Here is a 16,530-nt window from a genome sequence, read left to right as displayed (position 1 = left end):
TACAATGAAAGAGATGGTTCCAATAAAAGACAGAGATTAAGTCGCATGTAGATATATTTCAATGTGACACGATTCATTTTCAGTCCCTAATTACCCCAGAGATGGAGGGGGTGACTTACTTTTCTTCACTCTTCAACTCCTCAGCATGAAGGTAAAGACATGAAACCGCTAGAGATGGAGTTCTTGAATTGGTAACCAGCGATTCTGAAGGAACTAGGCAAAAGTGAGGACTGCAGATGCTGGAAACCAGATTTTAGATCAGAGTGATGCTGGAAAAGCACAGCAGGTCAGGCAGCATCCGAAGAGCAGGCAAGTCGACCTTTCTATTGCCAGTCCTGCTGCGTTCCGCAAACAATTTTCGTTTTTGGCACAGATTTCCAGAAACTGCAGCTATTTGTTTTATGTTAACCTTCATAATGTTTTGGACAAAACCAATGACCTGCCAGCATCGGAAAATCGGCAGAAGTACTGGTACACCGATGTGTTTGCTGAACAATACAACCATTCCATGAGCGGGAATACGATCCGGGCCACGGTGCTGAGAGTACCGAATCCTCACAAGTAAATAACAAGACAAGGCGATAGATACTATAGTATTCGGTGTAAATAAAACACCCTTTCTGAACATTTTCGTGGCCGATTATTTTCAACTTGTCGTCGAAGATTTACAAAGTGGGAAAAGGCCATTCCGTCCGTGTGCATTACGGCTAATCAGAGAGCCATCTATTCTAGTCGCAGTTTCCAACTTTGGCCCAAAGTCTCGTGTGTTCTAATGTTTCCAGGGCAAATGTCAATGAGGTTATCCTATGTTCTTAAATGGCACAATAATGGGGCAGAAGTATGACACTTCCACGACGAATTGTAACTCTTTTGAGGAACTCATGCTCATTTTCACACACAGAGGTAGACACACAGGAAGATACCCCCAAACTGATGGAGGTGTCCGTTGTGGAGAGCTGGAATTTTGAAATGGACAATAGGACAAATGCAAGTTTTAAATGCGGAGGCACAGAGGCGGCGTCCCGCCAGCAATTCACAGGAGAGCGTCAACGTAGACCACGGTTAAAGCGAAACATTCCCCTCGAGCCAGGTAGGACTCAAACCTACAATCTTCTGATCCGAAGTCAGACGCGTCATCCATTACGCTACTGGCCCAAGATACAAGTCTAGAGTTGGCAGAATGTCGATATGTAATGCCATGGACTTTAACGGAATCAGTATTAAAAAGGTGAACAAGCAGCGAAGATAATCACCAACATTGCTTCACTTCGAAGTTTCCAATTTGTGAAGCTGTGCCTTTCACTGGCAAAGGAGAAACATTTGTCCTCAGCTGCCTGCTTCAGGGTCGCGTCCTTCTCTGCTGGAAGTTTCCATCGTTTTATTCACAGTCACGACACGATTTCATGATCCACTCCAGTGAAAAAGTGTCATGGTGTCGTACAAGCAAGACTCTGCAGAAACTCGGCGAGAGACCTCCCGTCATTTCGAGCTCTGGATGTGGAATTAGACGAGATGTCTGACACCTTTTATTGGCGCCGCTACTTCACTGAAATTAGCGGCTCAAAACGAGCCGTTGTAAGCATCAGCTTGATTTGTACCTTCCTGCAGTGCATTTGCTAAACAACATCAGATAGATCCCATCGGGCCCAGCTGACTTATCTATTTTCACACTCTGCAGTATTTCTAATATCTCTTCCTTGTGAACCTCAATCTCTTCTAGTCTAGACGCAAGTATCTCTGTACCTTCCTCGCCAACATTTTCATTTTCTATAGCGAACACTGTCGAAAAATATTTATCTAGTGCTTCCCCTATCTCCTCTGACTCCACGCACAACTTCCCACTATTATCCTTGATTGTCCCAAATTTACCTCTCGTCATTGTTTTATTCCTGACATACATTAGGGTTAACCCTGAATCTATCTGCCAACAACTTCTCATGTCTCCCTCTGGCTCTTCTCAGCTCTCTTTTTAGGTCTTTCCTGATGTCGTTGGAACCCTCGAGTGCTCTAACTGAGTTTTCACATTTTGTCCGAACATAAGACTTCTTGTTCTTCTTGACCAGGGATTCCACTTCCTTCGTAAACCACGGCTCACGCGTTCTATATCTTCCTCCCTGCCTGACAGGTACATACTTATCTAGGACACACAGGAGCTTTTCCTTGAATAAGCTCCACATTTTAATGTGCTCACCCCCTGCAGTTTTCTAATCCATCGCCTTAACCACTCGGCCACGACTACAGACCGCAGACTTGCCTTGAGCATTGACCCATTTAGCCGTGATCTCATTGAAAGCTGTCGCTGACTGGATGAGCTAAATGCTTCCATCTCCTTTCATACCTTTGCTGTCATTTGTAAGGTGCAAGACACCAATGTTCAGCCAAACTGAGTCAAAATTATTTATTGAAAGGAAAATCACATCTTGGCAAATTGCTAGATCTCTTTGCGAACATGACCAGCAGAGGTAAGCAAGGGAGCTATTGATCTGAATATTCTTGGACCTGAAGCAAACAAAGGTTAGTGACATATTCATTTCTTTTTCTGGCGAACGAAATGTTCTTTCCTGATGGTTACAGTGAAAGATATGGTTCCCAATAAAAGACAGAGATTAATCAGAGAGCCATCTATTCTAGTCACAGTTTCCAACTTTGGCCTAAAGATTGTTCATAGTGTCATGCAGAAACTCAACGAGTTCCCACAGACATTTTTTTGTGTTTGCAGAATAATTTGCCACATTTAAGGCAAATTCAATGGCTTCTGAATGGGTATATAGACGGGAAGGGTTCGGAGAGATAAGGAACAGATTTTGGCAAATATGGTTCAATTAATTTCGGTTATCTGTTCAGCAGGGACAGGTTCGAAAGTAGGGTCTCTTTCCACGCTTGGCAAGTTTGATGTGCTCCAGGGGCTGTCACCAGTTTTAATGGATCATTTGCAAATAAAATGCACTCTGTTTGTTACGCAGTCAGCGCGTTTGCCTGTATTTCTGGAGGGTGGATGGGACGAGCTGATCCAGCGATGAAGGACTTTCCGGACTTTTGCTGCCAATGTCCATTCGTTTGGCACCTTCCCAACATTGCGTATCAAAGAGTTTGGCTGAAGAATAATCCCGCACGGATAATGTTACCCCCCTCAGCTCTCCAACGAATCGAGAAACTGACAGCTCTTCATGTGGAACAGAAGCAAAACAGAAAGGGTGGACCTTTGCCAGACACACCGAAGCATGCATGCTGCTTTTGATGCAGTGCAAGCCGATTATGTCATGAACTGCTCAGAGAAATGGCAGCGAGGCAATTCAGGACATACTGGAGATTTAGTGCATTGCCAAGTCACAGGAAGTGCTCAACAAACATAAAACAAAACGGAACAGCAATAACCCATGAAAAATTAAGTTTACTAATTGCACTCGTGATGAAATTAGGTCAATAATGCGCTGATGACTCCATCTGATCGAGAGGACCAATCACCAGCCCCCTTTACCAAGACAGTAATGAAGGAAATGAGAGAAATACAAAAAACATTTCTCATCGCGATTGCCAACCTTTTCGCCACTGCAACAACAAAAACGGCGAGCAGATACAATGCAGAATATGGTTTCATATCAGCAATGAAATAGTAATCTCCATTCACTTTCAGTAAAAACGGTGAACAAAGGAAATTGTCTGAAATATGACTACCCAGCGCAGGCTACTTGGTTCCCCAATTATACTGCTGTACAGACTTTCATATTTAAAGGTACCTTTCAAAGAGAGTGTTTGTGGCTGTCCATATGACAATGGAAATTGTTGCCCTCGCTCTCACTGCCATTATTGATCGTGTTGGGTTTGGCATCCTCACCGTGCACGCGGGGGTTCAGTGTACAAATCTCTGCTGTGAAAAATCGGAGTGCTTTGGAGCAGAAAGATGCGAAGCTCGTGTGCTTCATGGAGATGTTGTTGGAATGTTTTGCGGTGCTGGGAAGTGGGATACTCACAGTTCTGGGTAACATCCTCAGGGTTGCAGAGCCTCTTGTGAAGCCTACTGTCCTGTGGCGGTTGGAATCGATTTAGTTTCAGTGCCGCTGGGTCCAGTTGTTGGTGTTGCAGATTGGATCCTGATCAATGTGTTTATTGATGGAATCCATGGATGGGTGCCCTGCTTCTAGAAATTCTCTGGCTGTCTTCTGATTGCCATGTTCTATTACTGTTGTGCTGCTCTCAAGGATGCTTGCTGTCTGTACGTATAGCTACTCGGGACAGATGGCCGTGGCAATTAGTGACGGCCACACAAATTCTTTGCCAAGAATATGTATCCCATAACTGCATTCTCAGATGTCTGGCACACTAAATTGTCAACTAGGATATGCCACAAAGCAATTGAAACACCATGCTTCCCTTTATTGAAATAATTTTTTGGAAACTGATAGCCAGACTCCTCTGAACACACGGATTTAGGACAGCACATAACCCAACAGCCTCACTGAGGGAAAGCACACAAGAAAACAATATACAATGCCCATCTTGTGCAGGCCAAATGTGGTTGTCAAGATCCCACGCAGGGACTGCACTAAACACTATATCGGAGAAACAGTCGGAAAACGAGCGAGCTGCAATCATGAACTTCAACTAGCCCGTATACGCCATGGCCAGCTGTTCTTGTAGTTGTATGTAGGGCATTGAGTGTTTCTGATTCAGGGGCTTGGATCGTCTGCAGGACTGGTTAATTCCTTGTGTTGTAACTACTGTTGGAACATATGTAAAAATCGAATGCTCATTGAGAAGTACATCCAAACTATAAGCCGAGAGATGTATTTAGTGGTTTTTCTGGAACTGGACTTAGTGTGTGCTTCCTCACGGTTCGGTGCATGCTTCCATGATCGTATTGTGGTCAGAAACCTCAATAACGTGCGTTTGCAAACCTGGTACACCTCCCTGTATTTTATTATCTCTTAATGTGTGCAATGGCAACACGGCAAATTATTAATTAACATTGGAAGGTGACAAACGGAGGCATGTGAAATGCCAAGGTATTAGTGACATTTATCCAATGGTTGCATATTACTTTGATTCAGGAGATAAGGATGTAAAACGTGTTTGTGTAGAAATGAGGAACAGTGAGGAAAGGAGTCATCCGCAGGTGTAGTTTACAAGTGCACTCGCAGTAACCACTACGTACAAGAAACAAATACTACATGTGAGTGATAAAAGATGGCAATAGTTACGGGTGATGTTAGTTTCCCATCTCCCACTCACGGTTCAATAGTAAAAGAAGTTTGGATGACAATAATCAGTAAATCAGATATGTCCCAGAGAACAACGCGAGCCATATTTTGGTCATCGATTAGTTTACAGCTGACTTAGTCTGTCTTTTCTTGGGAACAATCTCCTTTGTTGTGACCATCAGGAAATACATTACTTTCGACATAAATAAAATGAAGATTATGTCACTAATCTTTGTTTGTTTCATGCCCAAGTACAATCAGACGACCTTGATCAACTCTGCTCGTCATACTAGCAAAGAAATCTGGAAAATGCCAAGTGTAATTTTTCTCTCAATAAATCATTTTGATTCAGTTTGACTGAAACCACCTCTCGCGAAAGTTGTGTTTTTCTTATTTTAAAATGGTGTCCGGCATCTTCCAAATGACGGCAAAGATACGAGAGCAGTTGGAAGCAATGTAGCCTATCAAGTCTGCGACAAAATTCAATGAGATCATGGCTGATTTGGTTAATTCTCAACCCCCGTTTTTATCCTCATCTCCGTGATGCTCCATGTCTGTCTATCACAGCCTTCACAACCCTCCGTTGTGAGGAAACCCACAGAGTTTCTACCATCTGAAAGATTGAATATCCTCCTTATCATTTTCGTAAATGTTTGATCCCTTCAGCTGTGAGAACGCACTCTCGTCCCAATTTCTCGCGGGTGTACATCAGAGCAGAATAAGCCCCTGAAGGTAGGTCTGCACTCTCCAGTGCCGCTCCGTGTATTTGAAACATTTTCATATTTTGACCTCTGATGAAAAATAGTAGACCTAATTTGCACATCAGATTTGCCAGTGGTGATTTTTTTCAAGAAGACTTCAATGAGCGTAATTCTACTGGCAGTGAAAGGGCTAGACAAATGCAAGGACATTTTTCTTTCGCAATCCAGTGCTGTGTTTATTCACCTGTCTGCACTTGAAAATGGATCCTACCCATCCAATTTATCTCTCATCAATATGTGTGCAATTAAAATTGTTGCGGCCATGACTATCACAGCCTTCACTGCCCTCTGTTGTTAGGAAACTCACAGATTTGCTACCATCTGAAAGTTCCAACCTGAAACACCAGGATTTGGCTTTTCCTGGTACCCCAGTATTCGCTGTCACACTCTCTTGCTTTCGGAAGGAGAAGGATGCTGGGGTGCTAGGAAAAGCCAAATCCTGGTGTTTCAGGTTGGACCTTTCCATTACATAAGACATACTAAGACAGCATTGCGCGCGTGCATTCATAGCCGCGTGATACAGGTGATGGTTTAGGAATCCACTGAGGCTTCCCTCCGCTGGTTCGAATTCTGCTGGCTCCGTTTTCAGTGATGTCATGCAGGACGAGTTTTCACTCACAGTTCAGAAATCTCGTCTCAACAAACAAGACCAGTCAGTTGATAAGACTTAGCAAACTCAAGTTATTAATAAAAAATGCAACACACTTAAACCATTATCTCCGTTTCTCTTTTCACAGTTACTGCCAGGCCCATCGAGATTTTGCAGTATTCTTTGAATGTACTTTGCAGAAGTGCTGCTTTTGAATAGATTCCTTTTACCCCAGTCCTCCGTTCACTAACTCTGGTCAGTGGCAACACTTTCCCCGCTCGCCGAAGAGCCAATCCCCCACCACTAATTTTCCCATCATTATAAATAGCCGCAGGAAATTGCTGACAAACCATCTTTGCTCCAAAGCGAAACTCACCAACATCGGGAATCCGTCCACAAAACGGGACTTCACATCCCTGGACATGGTGAACTACAGACGGTTGTGAAGAGATTTTGGGGAAATATTATCACTTGTCAGGTGAAAAACATGTTAAGGAGGTAAAGCACGTCACCCAGTCTCCAGCTTCGTGAATCTTCAGAAACTCTTTGGGAAATGTACTCAGAGGAGAATGAAGAAGGGTGAACTGTCAGACTGACCGGAAACAGTCAGGATAACGTCCCCTGCTTTAAGAAGATGGGACATTGATTCTGATGTTCTCAGGACATGAACTGATTGGAGACATTGAAGTAACAAACCTCATATGGACACTGGGACAATGAAAATACTCGATACCACACAAGGTACTGAGAGGTTCGAAGAGAGATGTCCCCGATTGCAGCAGAGCTGGTTCCCAGTGACATGGATGTGTCTGTCGTGGATAGGATCAGACTGTTCCCATGACTCCATTATGAATGTCCCAGTCCTTATTTCGGAAAAAGTAAAACTGATAGAGGACAGTTGTCGTTCTGGGAATGGCAGCCTGAAGTTGGAGGTCAATCACAGACTGCTTTCGAGGATCGTCCAAGGTGTTAGGTTGGAATTATCAGCTCATTCGACTGTTAACTGAAATGTTACTGGTTCAATAGCCCCAGGGAGACAGCGGTTGATGTTCATAATGCATCTGTTTTCTGTGCTGCACCGTTTCGTGTTTCTAATGGGGTCAGGAAAATGTTTTCCAAACAGAAACATTTGGTATGATGAACGATAAAAAAGTTTCTGCATTGCTTTAATGGTTAATGTAAAGAACTGTGGATTCTGGGAATCTGAAGCAAAAACAGAAACTGCTGTCGAAACTAACCAGTTTGGCAGTGCCTGTGGGAGATTCCCGAGTTCTGATGAAGTTTTGAAATATTTGTCTCTGATTCTCTCTGAATAGACGCTGTAAGATCTGCTGAGATTCTCCTGGTATTTCTGATCGTGGTTTTAACTGAAGGCATATTCCATTTATAAGGATGATACAACCAAACCCACCACAAACCAAAATTAAGAAATAACACCTCAGTATCTCACTCCACTGCAAGCTCAAGGATAACTACACGATGCTGTACTTCTCCAGCTTCCACCCCAACTATATTAAAGAAGCCATACCATAAGGACAAGCGCTTCACCTGCACAGGAACCGCTCAGATGAGGAATAATGCGACATACACCTAAAGATTTTGAAGGATATCCTCATGATGATGGGGTACATTTTGAATTGATTGATCGCCAGTTCCGCTGTGCCACAGTGAAAATCTGCTGTGAACTCGTCAGAAGGCAGACAGAGGGTGTGACTAATAGAGTTTCTTTCATCGTGAGTACTTTCCTGGAGATCAGCACGTTCTTCACAGGATTCAGCATGTCACCGATGATGATGAGCATCTCACTAAGAACGTCCCCATGACTTCAATTCTCACCTTCAATCACCCAGCAAAATTATAACATACGACCATTTACAGTAAACTACTCAGCCTTCACATATCATTAACCACAACACCACAGCACCATGCCTTCGCAACCTTTGCAAGACATGGACACTACCATCACCCGTTGGTACACCACCCACCACGTACACGATAGATACTCATGTGACTCAGGCAAAGTTGTTTGTCACATATGCAGCAGGCAATGATACCACAAGATACCAGAAGATACCCAGTAATTCTATATTGGCGAGACCATGCAGATGGTGTGCCAATGGATGAATGGTAACGGCATAACATTTGCCAGACAGGATTATTCACACCCAGTCGGGGAAGAGTTCAGCAATCAAGGACATTTGGTTTTCAATCTTCGACTAAATGTCGGCCAAGGTGGCTTTCGAGATACACAACAACTCAAAATCGCCCAACAGAATTGGATAGCCAACTGCCTTAGTTGTGGTGATGGCATCAACCATGATATTCGGTTAATGTCACACCACATGTGACTCACCACACTGTTCTGTATCTGTGAAATCTTCCTTATTGATCTGTTTTCACACCATCACCGTGACAATTTGTTATTGTCTCTCTACCTTAATCACTTTGTTCATTATTTGCTAACTGATAATTTGGGTCAGACTCGCGGCATGCGACTCTAGCCAAATAAAAATCAGAAGAACTGGGAATGCTGTAAACCGGGAGCAAGGGCAAAGGTTACTGGGCGGGGTTTTGGAACGGGACTGGGGCATCGTGGCGAAGGGGGCAGGTGTCTCGCTGGTCTGGAGACATCTGTGGAGGAACATGAGAGTTAATGTTTCGGATCTGGTGACCCTTCCTCTGGTGCTTTTGTTGTGGAGCGGTTTTCCAGTTGCTTCTGTTTCTGTTTCATGCCATTCCAGTGCCTTGTATTGTCTCCAGTACGACTTTATTTTAACGGTTTGTAATTATCTCTCTGCCTCACTTTGTTGGATCATCGGTCATCCATTCTGTTGGCACTCAGTTATTGACACATTACTCACACTGTCTGACACTCTTGTTCACTTGCAGAGACTAAGTCTTTGATACTCCGCTCCCACAATTTGCCTGATATTTTGATCTGTCTGCCCTTGATCTCTCTTCACTTAAATTCAGTGTTCTGTGTTATTCCCTCCCACTTCACCTAACGAAAGGGTTCTGGTCCGAAGTCTTGTTATTTCAAATAAACATGTGCATCTATAACCTGGTGTGTTTTCTGAATTGGTCCATCGCAGTCCAAAACCGCAACCTCCACAGCAGATACACGGAAACACCACCACACGCACTTTCCCCTCCACACTATGTTCAAGCTCATTTACTCCTGTTGCCGCATGTAATTCTGAACTTGTTGTTGTTCGTGATGAAAACTTAAGGTTCAAGCGGTTCTTTTGCAATGTATGTACTTTGGAATGTGGTTCAATTTCAAAGAAAAACATACTTCAAGGGACGATATATGCTTCAAAGCTTTGCCTGAGTTGTTTAAATGTCATTTATCTTGAACCCAGTGAGCTGACGGAAGAATAAACATGCTTCGCACTTCTGCCACACGGTGCCAGGGACCAAGTTCAATTCCATCCTGTGGCGACTGTCTGTATGGTGCTTGTACTCCCCCCATGTGTGCGTAAGTTTTCCTCCCACATTATGAAATCTGTGTAGTTTCGGTGGATTGCCAAATGGAATTTACCCAATTTGTCCAGGTATGTGGACTTCAGTTTATTTCGCTGTGAGAAACTGGAAGGGGATCGATTAGGAAGTGTTTTTTGTTGGGATAATCTTCACTGCTTTGGTATGGGCTTGATAGACTGAACTTCCTACTTCCACACAATTGGGATTTTACGAAAATTATTGCGATCGTGCGATTTTCCAGACAGTCTGAAAGATAAATAATGTTTCCAGGTGTCGTTTTGAATGTCTGCAAACGATATTCCAATTCTCACACAGGAGCTACACCTCGAAGTCTGCACTTATGCAATTTAAAGTTGTGCATTCAGTGTTCACGCTTCGGAAATCACAGCTTTTTACCATTAAGATCAAATCTTGTGTTTCTTAATCTATATCATAAACAGTCGAATTAGTCTCATTTATCTACATTTAATGCATGTACTTCAAACTGATTGGAATGGTAACTTCTCAGATTCAGGTTCATTTTGATCGTGGATAGGTAGATGACAACCACTCTTCCCATCATCCCAAGTGGATTTGTAAGGCAAAAATCACCAACGCTGAGCCGTGCTGCTCCCTGGGAGAGAGTGAAGCGCGGTGATGGCCTGTTCGGTGACATCATGCATGTATTTGTCTCCAGTTAGTTTCTATGGAGTACGACTGACAATGAGGGGAAGTTCGAAGGCAAGATCTGATTCTGGGAAGGGAAGCCTCTTGAAGAGGTTTTGGCAGTATCTGAGAGACTTTACAAACTTCAAACAGGCAAAGTCATTGAATAAAATCTCGGGGGATGCCTTCTAACAGGAGAATGGTGTAACCGAAAATATATAACATAGCCTAAATGAAGATAAATACCGCAGTCTTCGCAGGACGAATGGTAAGAAGAACATATTTGATTGAGGACTTCCTGCTGCAGCCTTTAAGTAGCGCAGCTTAGTCAGCTGCTCATAAATGATGATAAAACATCTATCCTTTAACTGATCACCTTCAGCCACGTGCTGGAGTTTGTCTAGTCTACTTATGTCTACCTTTTGCTGCAAAATGGCTATGGAAAAGAGTATGTCTTTGATATCAGGCTGATTCGGAAGAATGGCTCCACTAAAGATTGAAGTTTGCTTTTGTGATTTGTTGGTTGGTACTGCTGCATTACAGCATGAAGGACCTGGAATCGATTCCAGCCTCAGGCGACCGTTTAGAGTTCGCATATTCTCCCTGGGTCTGCATGGGTTTATTCGGGTTGCTCCAGTTTCCTACTACAGTCCAAAGATATGCAGGTTACATAAATTGGATATGCTAAATTGTACCTCATTCTCCAGAATGTGTTGGTCAGGAGCAGTGCAAATGAATAGGGAAGGTAAATTGCTGTGGGTGGAATACTCCTTAGAGGTTGCGTGTGAACTTGGGCCTAATGACCTGTTTCCACACTGTAGGGATGGTATGATTCTATTTCATAACGTCGGTACTTTAACAGCGTAAGACATGGTACAACTGAGCAGCTTGCTAGTAAAATGGTGAATGGTGGATTCACGCTGAGTATCTGTGTCAAAGTTAACTGGCAAATGTTCATCTCAATTGGAATTAACGACTATGCAAATTTAATTGAAACAGAATCATGCCCGAAAATACCTCCAGTGAAAATGCATCACCAAATTTCTATTCATGGCAAGTTACTGACTCAGCCTATCTCAAATGTCTGATTGCATGAATCTGCTGCAAGAACACAGGGATACATATTTCCAAACTGCTCCTCTTAACTCTGTAGCTTAAGCTTTCGATTTTTGTGAAGGTTTTGTCACCTCCCAGTAAGTGTTGGCCTTCTAACAATTGAGTTTGACAAAGTTTATTTGAACAGTTCATTAAACTATTTGGATGTTTTGAAGTGGGGGAGGAGAGCAACCCTCTGATCCACTGGGACAGTGAAGGACTGACTGATGGAATACCTATCCAATTGTGATGGTTAGTAGCTTGGAAGGGAACATACAGATAATGACTTTCCCATTTGTTTACTTCCTTTGTCTTTAGGACGATAGTAGTACTAGAGTTGGAGTGTGCTGTCAAATGGAAATTGTTGATGAATCAAAAAGCTGCGACAGTGGTGAATTGATTGAAATTATACATAAAGTGCCAATCGAACTGGCTCAATTGCCATGGAATGGAACGTTCTGAAGAAACTCAGCCGACCTGTTAGCAACTGTGAAAGAGAAGTAATGTTTCTTGTCCTACATGTCCTCTCTTCAGTACTGTTCTGAAGAAGAGTCATTTTGGCCACAAAAAGTTAACTGTATTTCTCTCCAAGTATGCTGTTAGAGTTGCTGAACTTCTCCAGCACTTTCTGCTTTCATTTCAGTTATTAAATGTCCGCAACATTATCCTTTTGTACGAATGTTTCATAATGGCGCTGTCCAACATCTTGAGGTATGTTGTCGATATATTTGTTCAGTCAATCGGGGAATATTCCATCACACACTTGACGTGAGCCTTCTCGGTATTAGAGAAGCGATTGGAGTCAGAAAGCCCATGACTGATGGCAGTTTTCTTGCCATCTGGCCTGCTCTTGGAGCCACATTGTTTATGTAGGGAGGACAGTTCATTTTGGGGTTAATAGTAATCCCCAGATTGTTGATCGTTGAAGACGAGGTAATGGCAACACCACTGAATTTCCAGAGGTATTGATTAGATTGTCTTAATCAGGATGTGTGAAATTCATTTCACTTGTTTGCCCAGGCCTTCACATTGCCAGAATTCTGCTGCATTGTGAAATGCAATGCATCATGAGTTGTGGAGGTAAGAATGCGGCTGAACTCTGAACATTTATTAACGAACAGAACCTTGAATAATTCCTGAAGTGAGGTCCTGGAGTTTAGATAACTGACCTGCAACAACCAATCCAGTTTCTGTGCGTCTGGAGTCACATGTATCTTGGAGCAAATAAGAATAGCAGCTTTACTTCCCTACGGGGTAGAGGCGAATCGGAAGGGATTTTCCATGGTAAGTTGTAATGGGTTAAAGGCATTAGACATAGAATTTCAACTTAGAATTCATGGCATCTATCGTTGCAGGGTTTGAATTAGGTCTCTGATATCAATTCTGGAATATCTTCACGTGAGCAGATTATCATGTACTGATGAGCAATGCTTCTCCAAAACTGGGATTAAGGTTGTTATTAAGCTTCTTCATTTGTCAGAAATTTGAATAAAAAACAAACAAAAAAATGTGAGCAATGCTACAGTCTCAGTCTCCACAAGGGGCTTACACACAGTACAATGCAACACCTTTGGTGATGCATCAACTCAGATTTTCAAACAAGGAGCTTGTCAGTTGCCTGAAGGGAGAGATAACGTCGCACAGAAAACTGCATCAAACAATTCAAACATGTGGAGAAGGTGATCCTCACTATCCTGGTCTTCATTGGCGTTCCTTATAAGGCATTATGACAATTTCACTTGCTGTCGTCTGCTGCTGATCTGCTCATTGGTTTTAACTTTTGAACAATAAAGTCTCCAATTCACTGACTGGTTTCTTTATTTAGACACAGGAAATGCGATATCAGTTCACTGATCAGTAGTCTCTTTACAATTCTCCAGTGATAGAGACTCCCGATGTCAGTGCAAATGCAGAACTTCCTCATCTCTGTGTTCTGTCATCCGTTCCGGTTTCATACCGTTTGTAGGTATGATAAGAAATCAGGCAACCCAGTTGCAAAGAATGGTCAACGGAAGTGAAACATTAATTCTTGCTATCCCACAGATGATGTAAGACATGCTGAGCCATTTCTGTTTCTGATATACAAATGAAGCCTGTTTTTGCGACAACTTTGAATGTTAAGTGGTGACCTGAGAGAAGTAATGCAAGACACTAAAATGAAGCGATAAACTGTTTCAGTTCGCTGTGGATTCTGCAATGAGTCTGAAAATGAGGTTCAGAGTATTCAGGACAGATGTTAGTGAGCACTTCTACACACAATATTTGGGAGAGGTTTGGAACTCACTTCCACAAACGACAGTAGATGCAGGGTTTTTATTTTGGTTGCCAGAATTAATCCTGTGATTGTTTACATCTGTCTCTTTGAACAATAGCAGCAGAAACAAGAGAAACTGTGACCGAAAATCACCTATCAGGGATCTCGCCTTTCTGAGTTGGAAGTATCTGGCTATTCCTAAATCCTGGAACTCCCTCGCTAACAGCATCTTGGCTATACCTCTATGTTAAGTTCGCTCAGGTTTCTGTACAGTAGCTCATTATCTCAATCACTGGAGTAATTAGGGATGGGCAGTGAATCCAATGCCATTGAGTGACGTCTATACGCCACAAATGAGTTTCGAACATCTGCAGGTTCTACGTGGACGGCCGCAAGCGATCGGGAGAAGGGAGTAGTGGAGCAGGGCGTTTGAGTAAAGTGAAAGGCAATGATGACTGGAGGGCGTGAGGCTGTAAGTGAGAGAGGAAGTGGTGATGCAAGGCTCACTGTTGGTATTAATGGGTCAGCCTAGACTGGTCACTTTTTACACTGACTTGCACAACACCGCTGATCAATTCACCACAATGATACTGTTCTCTTGGCGTTGTATTCCCTCTGTGCATATTAACGTGGTTAATGGGCCCAGTGAGGATGAACGTATCTTCTTTATCCTGTCGGCTTAAACAGACTTTAATAAAGTAACAATTTTCCAAGTTACTGTGATTGAACAGCTAATTAAATACACATATGGATTTGAACAGCATTGTCTGCGCTGACACCGTTGATGAATTAGTTAAAGCGCCTGGTAATAACGAGACTAGTATGGTGTCACATCCTGGCGTTGCATGTCCTGTACATTGAAGGATCGTTGCTTAAACTTCTTTAAAATGCCTTATTGTTGATCCACCATACCGAAAGAGCATGCTTCTTGTGTTTCAGCTGAGCGCATTTTTATTTCGTGTTACCACGTCCTGCTGCCTGCTGTGGCCCCATCAGTCAATATAGATCCTGCTAATTCAACGGAAAGATTCTTTACTATGTTCCACAAGGACGTTTCAGTTAACGGTCGAATGCGCTGAAACTTCCAACTTAACAAATTCGACGATCCTCAAAAGCAGTCCGTGACTGAATTCCAAATTCAATGTGCCATTCCCTGAACTACTACTGTCCTCTATCAGATTTACTTTTCCAAATGAAAGACTGAACCATTCATTGTGGAGACATTTTAACAGTCTGATACCCACAAGACAGACACACCCATGTCACTGGGAACCAGCTCACCTCCATCAGGGATAATCTCCTCTTTTGCCTCTCAGTGCCTTGTGTGTTCCAGAGATTTTCACTGTCGCAGAGTCCAGATGAAGTTTCTATTCCCCATGTACAGGAGTGAGAATTTTTTCAATGTCTCAGACCAGTTCCTGTCCCGACAACATCAGAGTCAATATTCTGGCCTCTGCTCGGTCCGACAGTTCACCCTTCTGCATTCTCCACTGATTGCACTTCCCAAAGAGTTTCTAAAGATTCCCAAAGCTGGTGCCTGGATTGGTTTGGCTCCTTAACATTTTTCCAACTGCCAATTGACAATATTTTCACAGTAAAGCGCCGGAAACCTCTGGTCTGCACCATGTCCAGTGATGAGAAGTCCCGTTTGGTGGAGAGATTCCCGAGGCTGGTGAGTTTCACTTTGGTACAAAGATGGTTATCAAGCAATTTCCTGCGGTTGTTTGTAATGATGGGAGAGGGAGCGGTGGGGAGTGAGCACTTTGACGAGCAGGAGGAAGTGTTGCCACTGACCCGAGTCCGTGAACAGAGGACAGGGATGAAAGGAATCTAATGAAAAGCAGCACTTCTGCTTAGGACGTTCAATAACAACTACAGAAACCCGATGTGTCGAGCAGTGTAGCTGGAAAGAGAAACAGGGATAATGTTTTAAATATGGAACATTTCTGATGAAGAACTCGAGTTCCAAAGTCTAATTAAATTACCGGCCTGGTTTGCAAAATAGGTTTTTTGAACATTGAGCGAAAATCCGCCCAGCAGCAAGTCATTCATAGCGGAGTCAGCTGGATTCGGACCTATGCGGGGATACATGAATAGATTTTTAACCTATCACCTAAACCACTCGGCCAAGAGTACTGACTAAAAAGCAGAGTTGAGCATTAACCAAATCAGCCATGATCTCATTGAAAGCAGTCGCTGACTTGATGAGCTAAATGCTTCCATCTCCTCTCCTAACTCTGCTGTCAATTGTAAGTTGCGAGACACCAATGCAAAAGAAGAAAAGCGCAAAATTAGGAAAAGATATTTGCAGCCAAACTGAGTTAAAATTGTTGATTGAAAGGAAAATCAAACTTGGCAATTTGCTAGTTCTCTTTGTAAACATGACCAGCAGAGGTAATCAAGGGAGCTATTGATCTGAGTGTTCTTGGACCTGAAGCACAACAGAAATACATCTTTTGGGTACTATTTTGGATGTATTTCTCAATGAGCTATCATGTTTTACAT

The 16,530-nt window shown here is 42.9% G+C and overlaps 1 non-coding gene across 1 annotated transcript; it reads right to left on the bottom strand.

The window, feature by feature from the left end:
- Window positions 1-1,082: 1,082 nt before the first annotated feature.
- Window positions 1,083-1,155, bottom strand: trnar-ucg (transfer RNA arginine (anticodon UCG)). Its single transcript has one exon. It is a non-coding gene; the product is annotated as a tRNA-Arg (tRNA).
- Between the last annotated feature and the right edge of the window lie 15,375 nt (window positions 1,156-16,530).

Source organism: Chiloscyllium plagiosum, unplaced genomic scaffold, assembly GCF_037043375.1.
Source record: "Chiloscyllium plagiosum isolate Xiang-an unplaced genomic scaffold, Cpla_swu_hap1 HiC_scaffold_14, whole genome shotgun sequence".
Classification (NCBI taxonomy): Eukaryota; Metazoa; Chordata; class Chondrichthyes; order Orectolobiformes; family Hemiscylliidae; genus Chiloscyllium; species Chiloscyllium plagiosum.
Note: the sequence above shows the minus strand (reverse complement) of the source record. Positions and strands in the feature narration are given on the sequence as shown.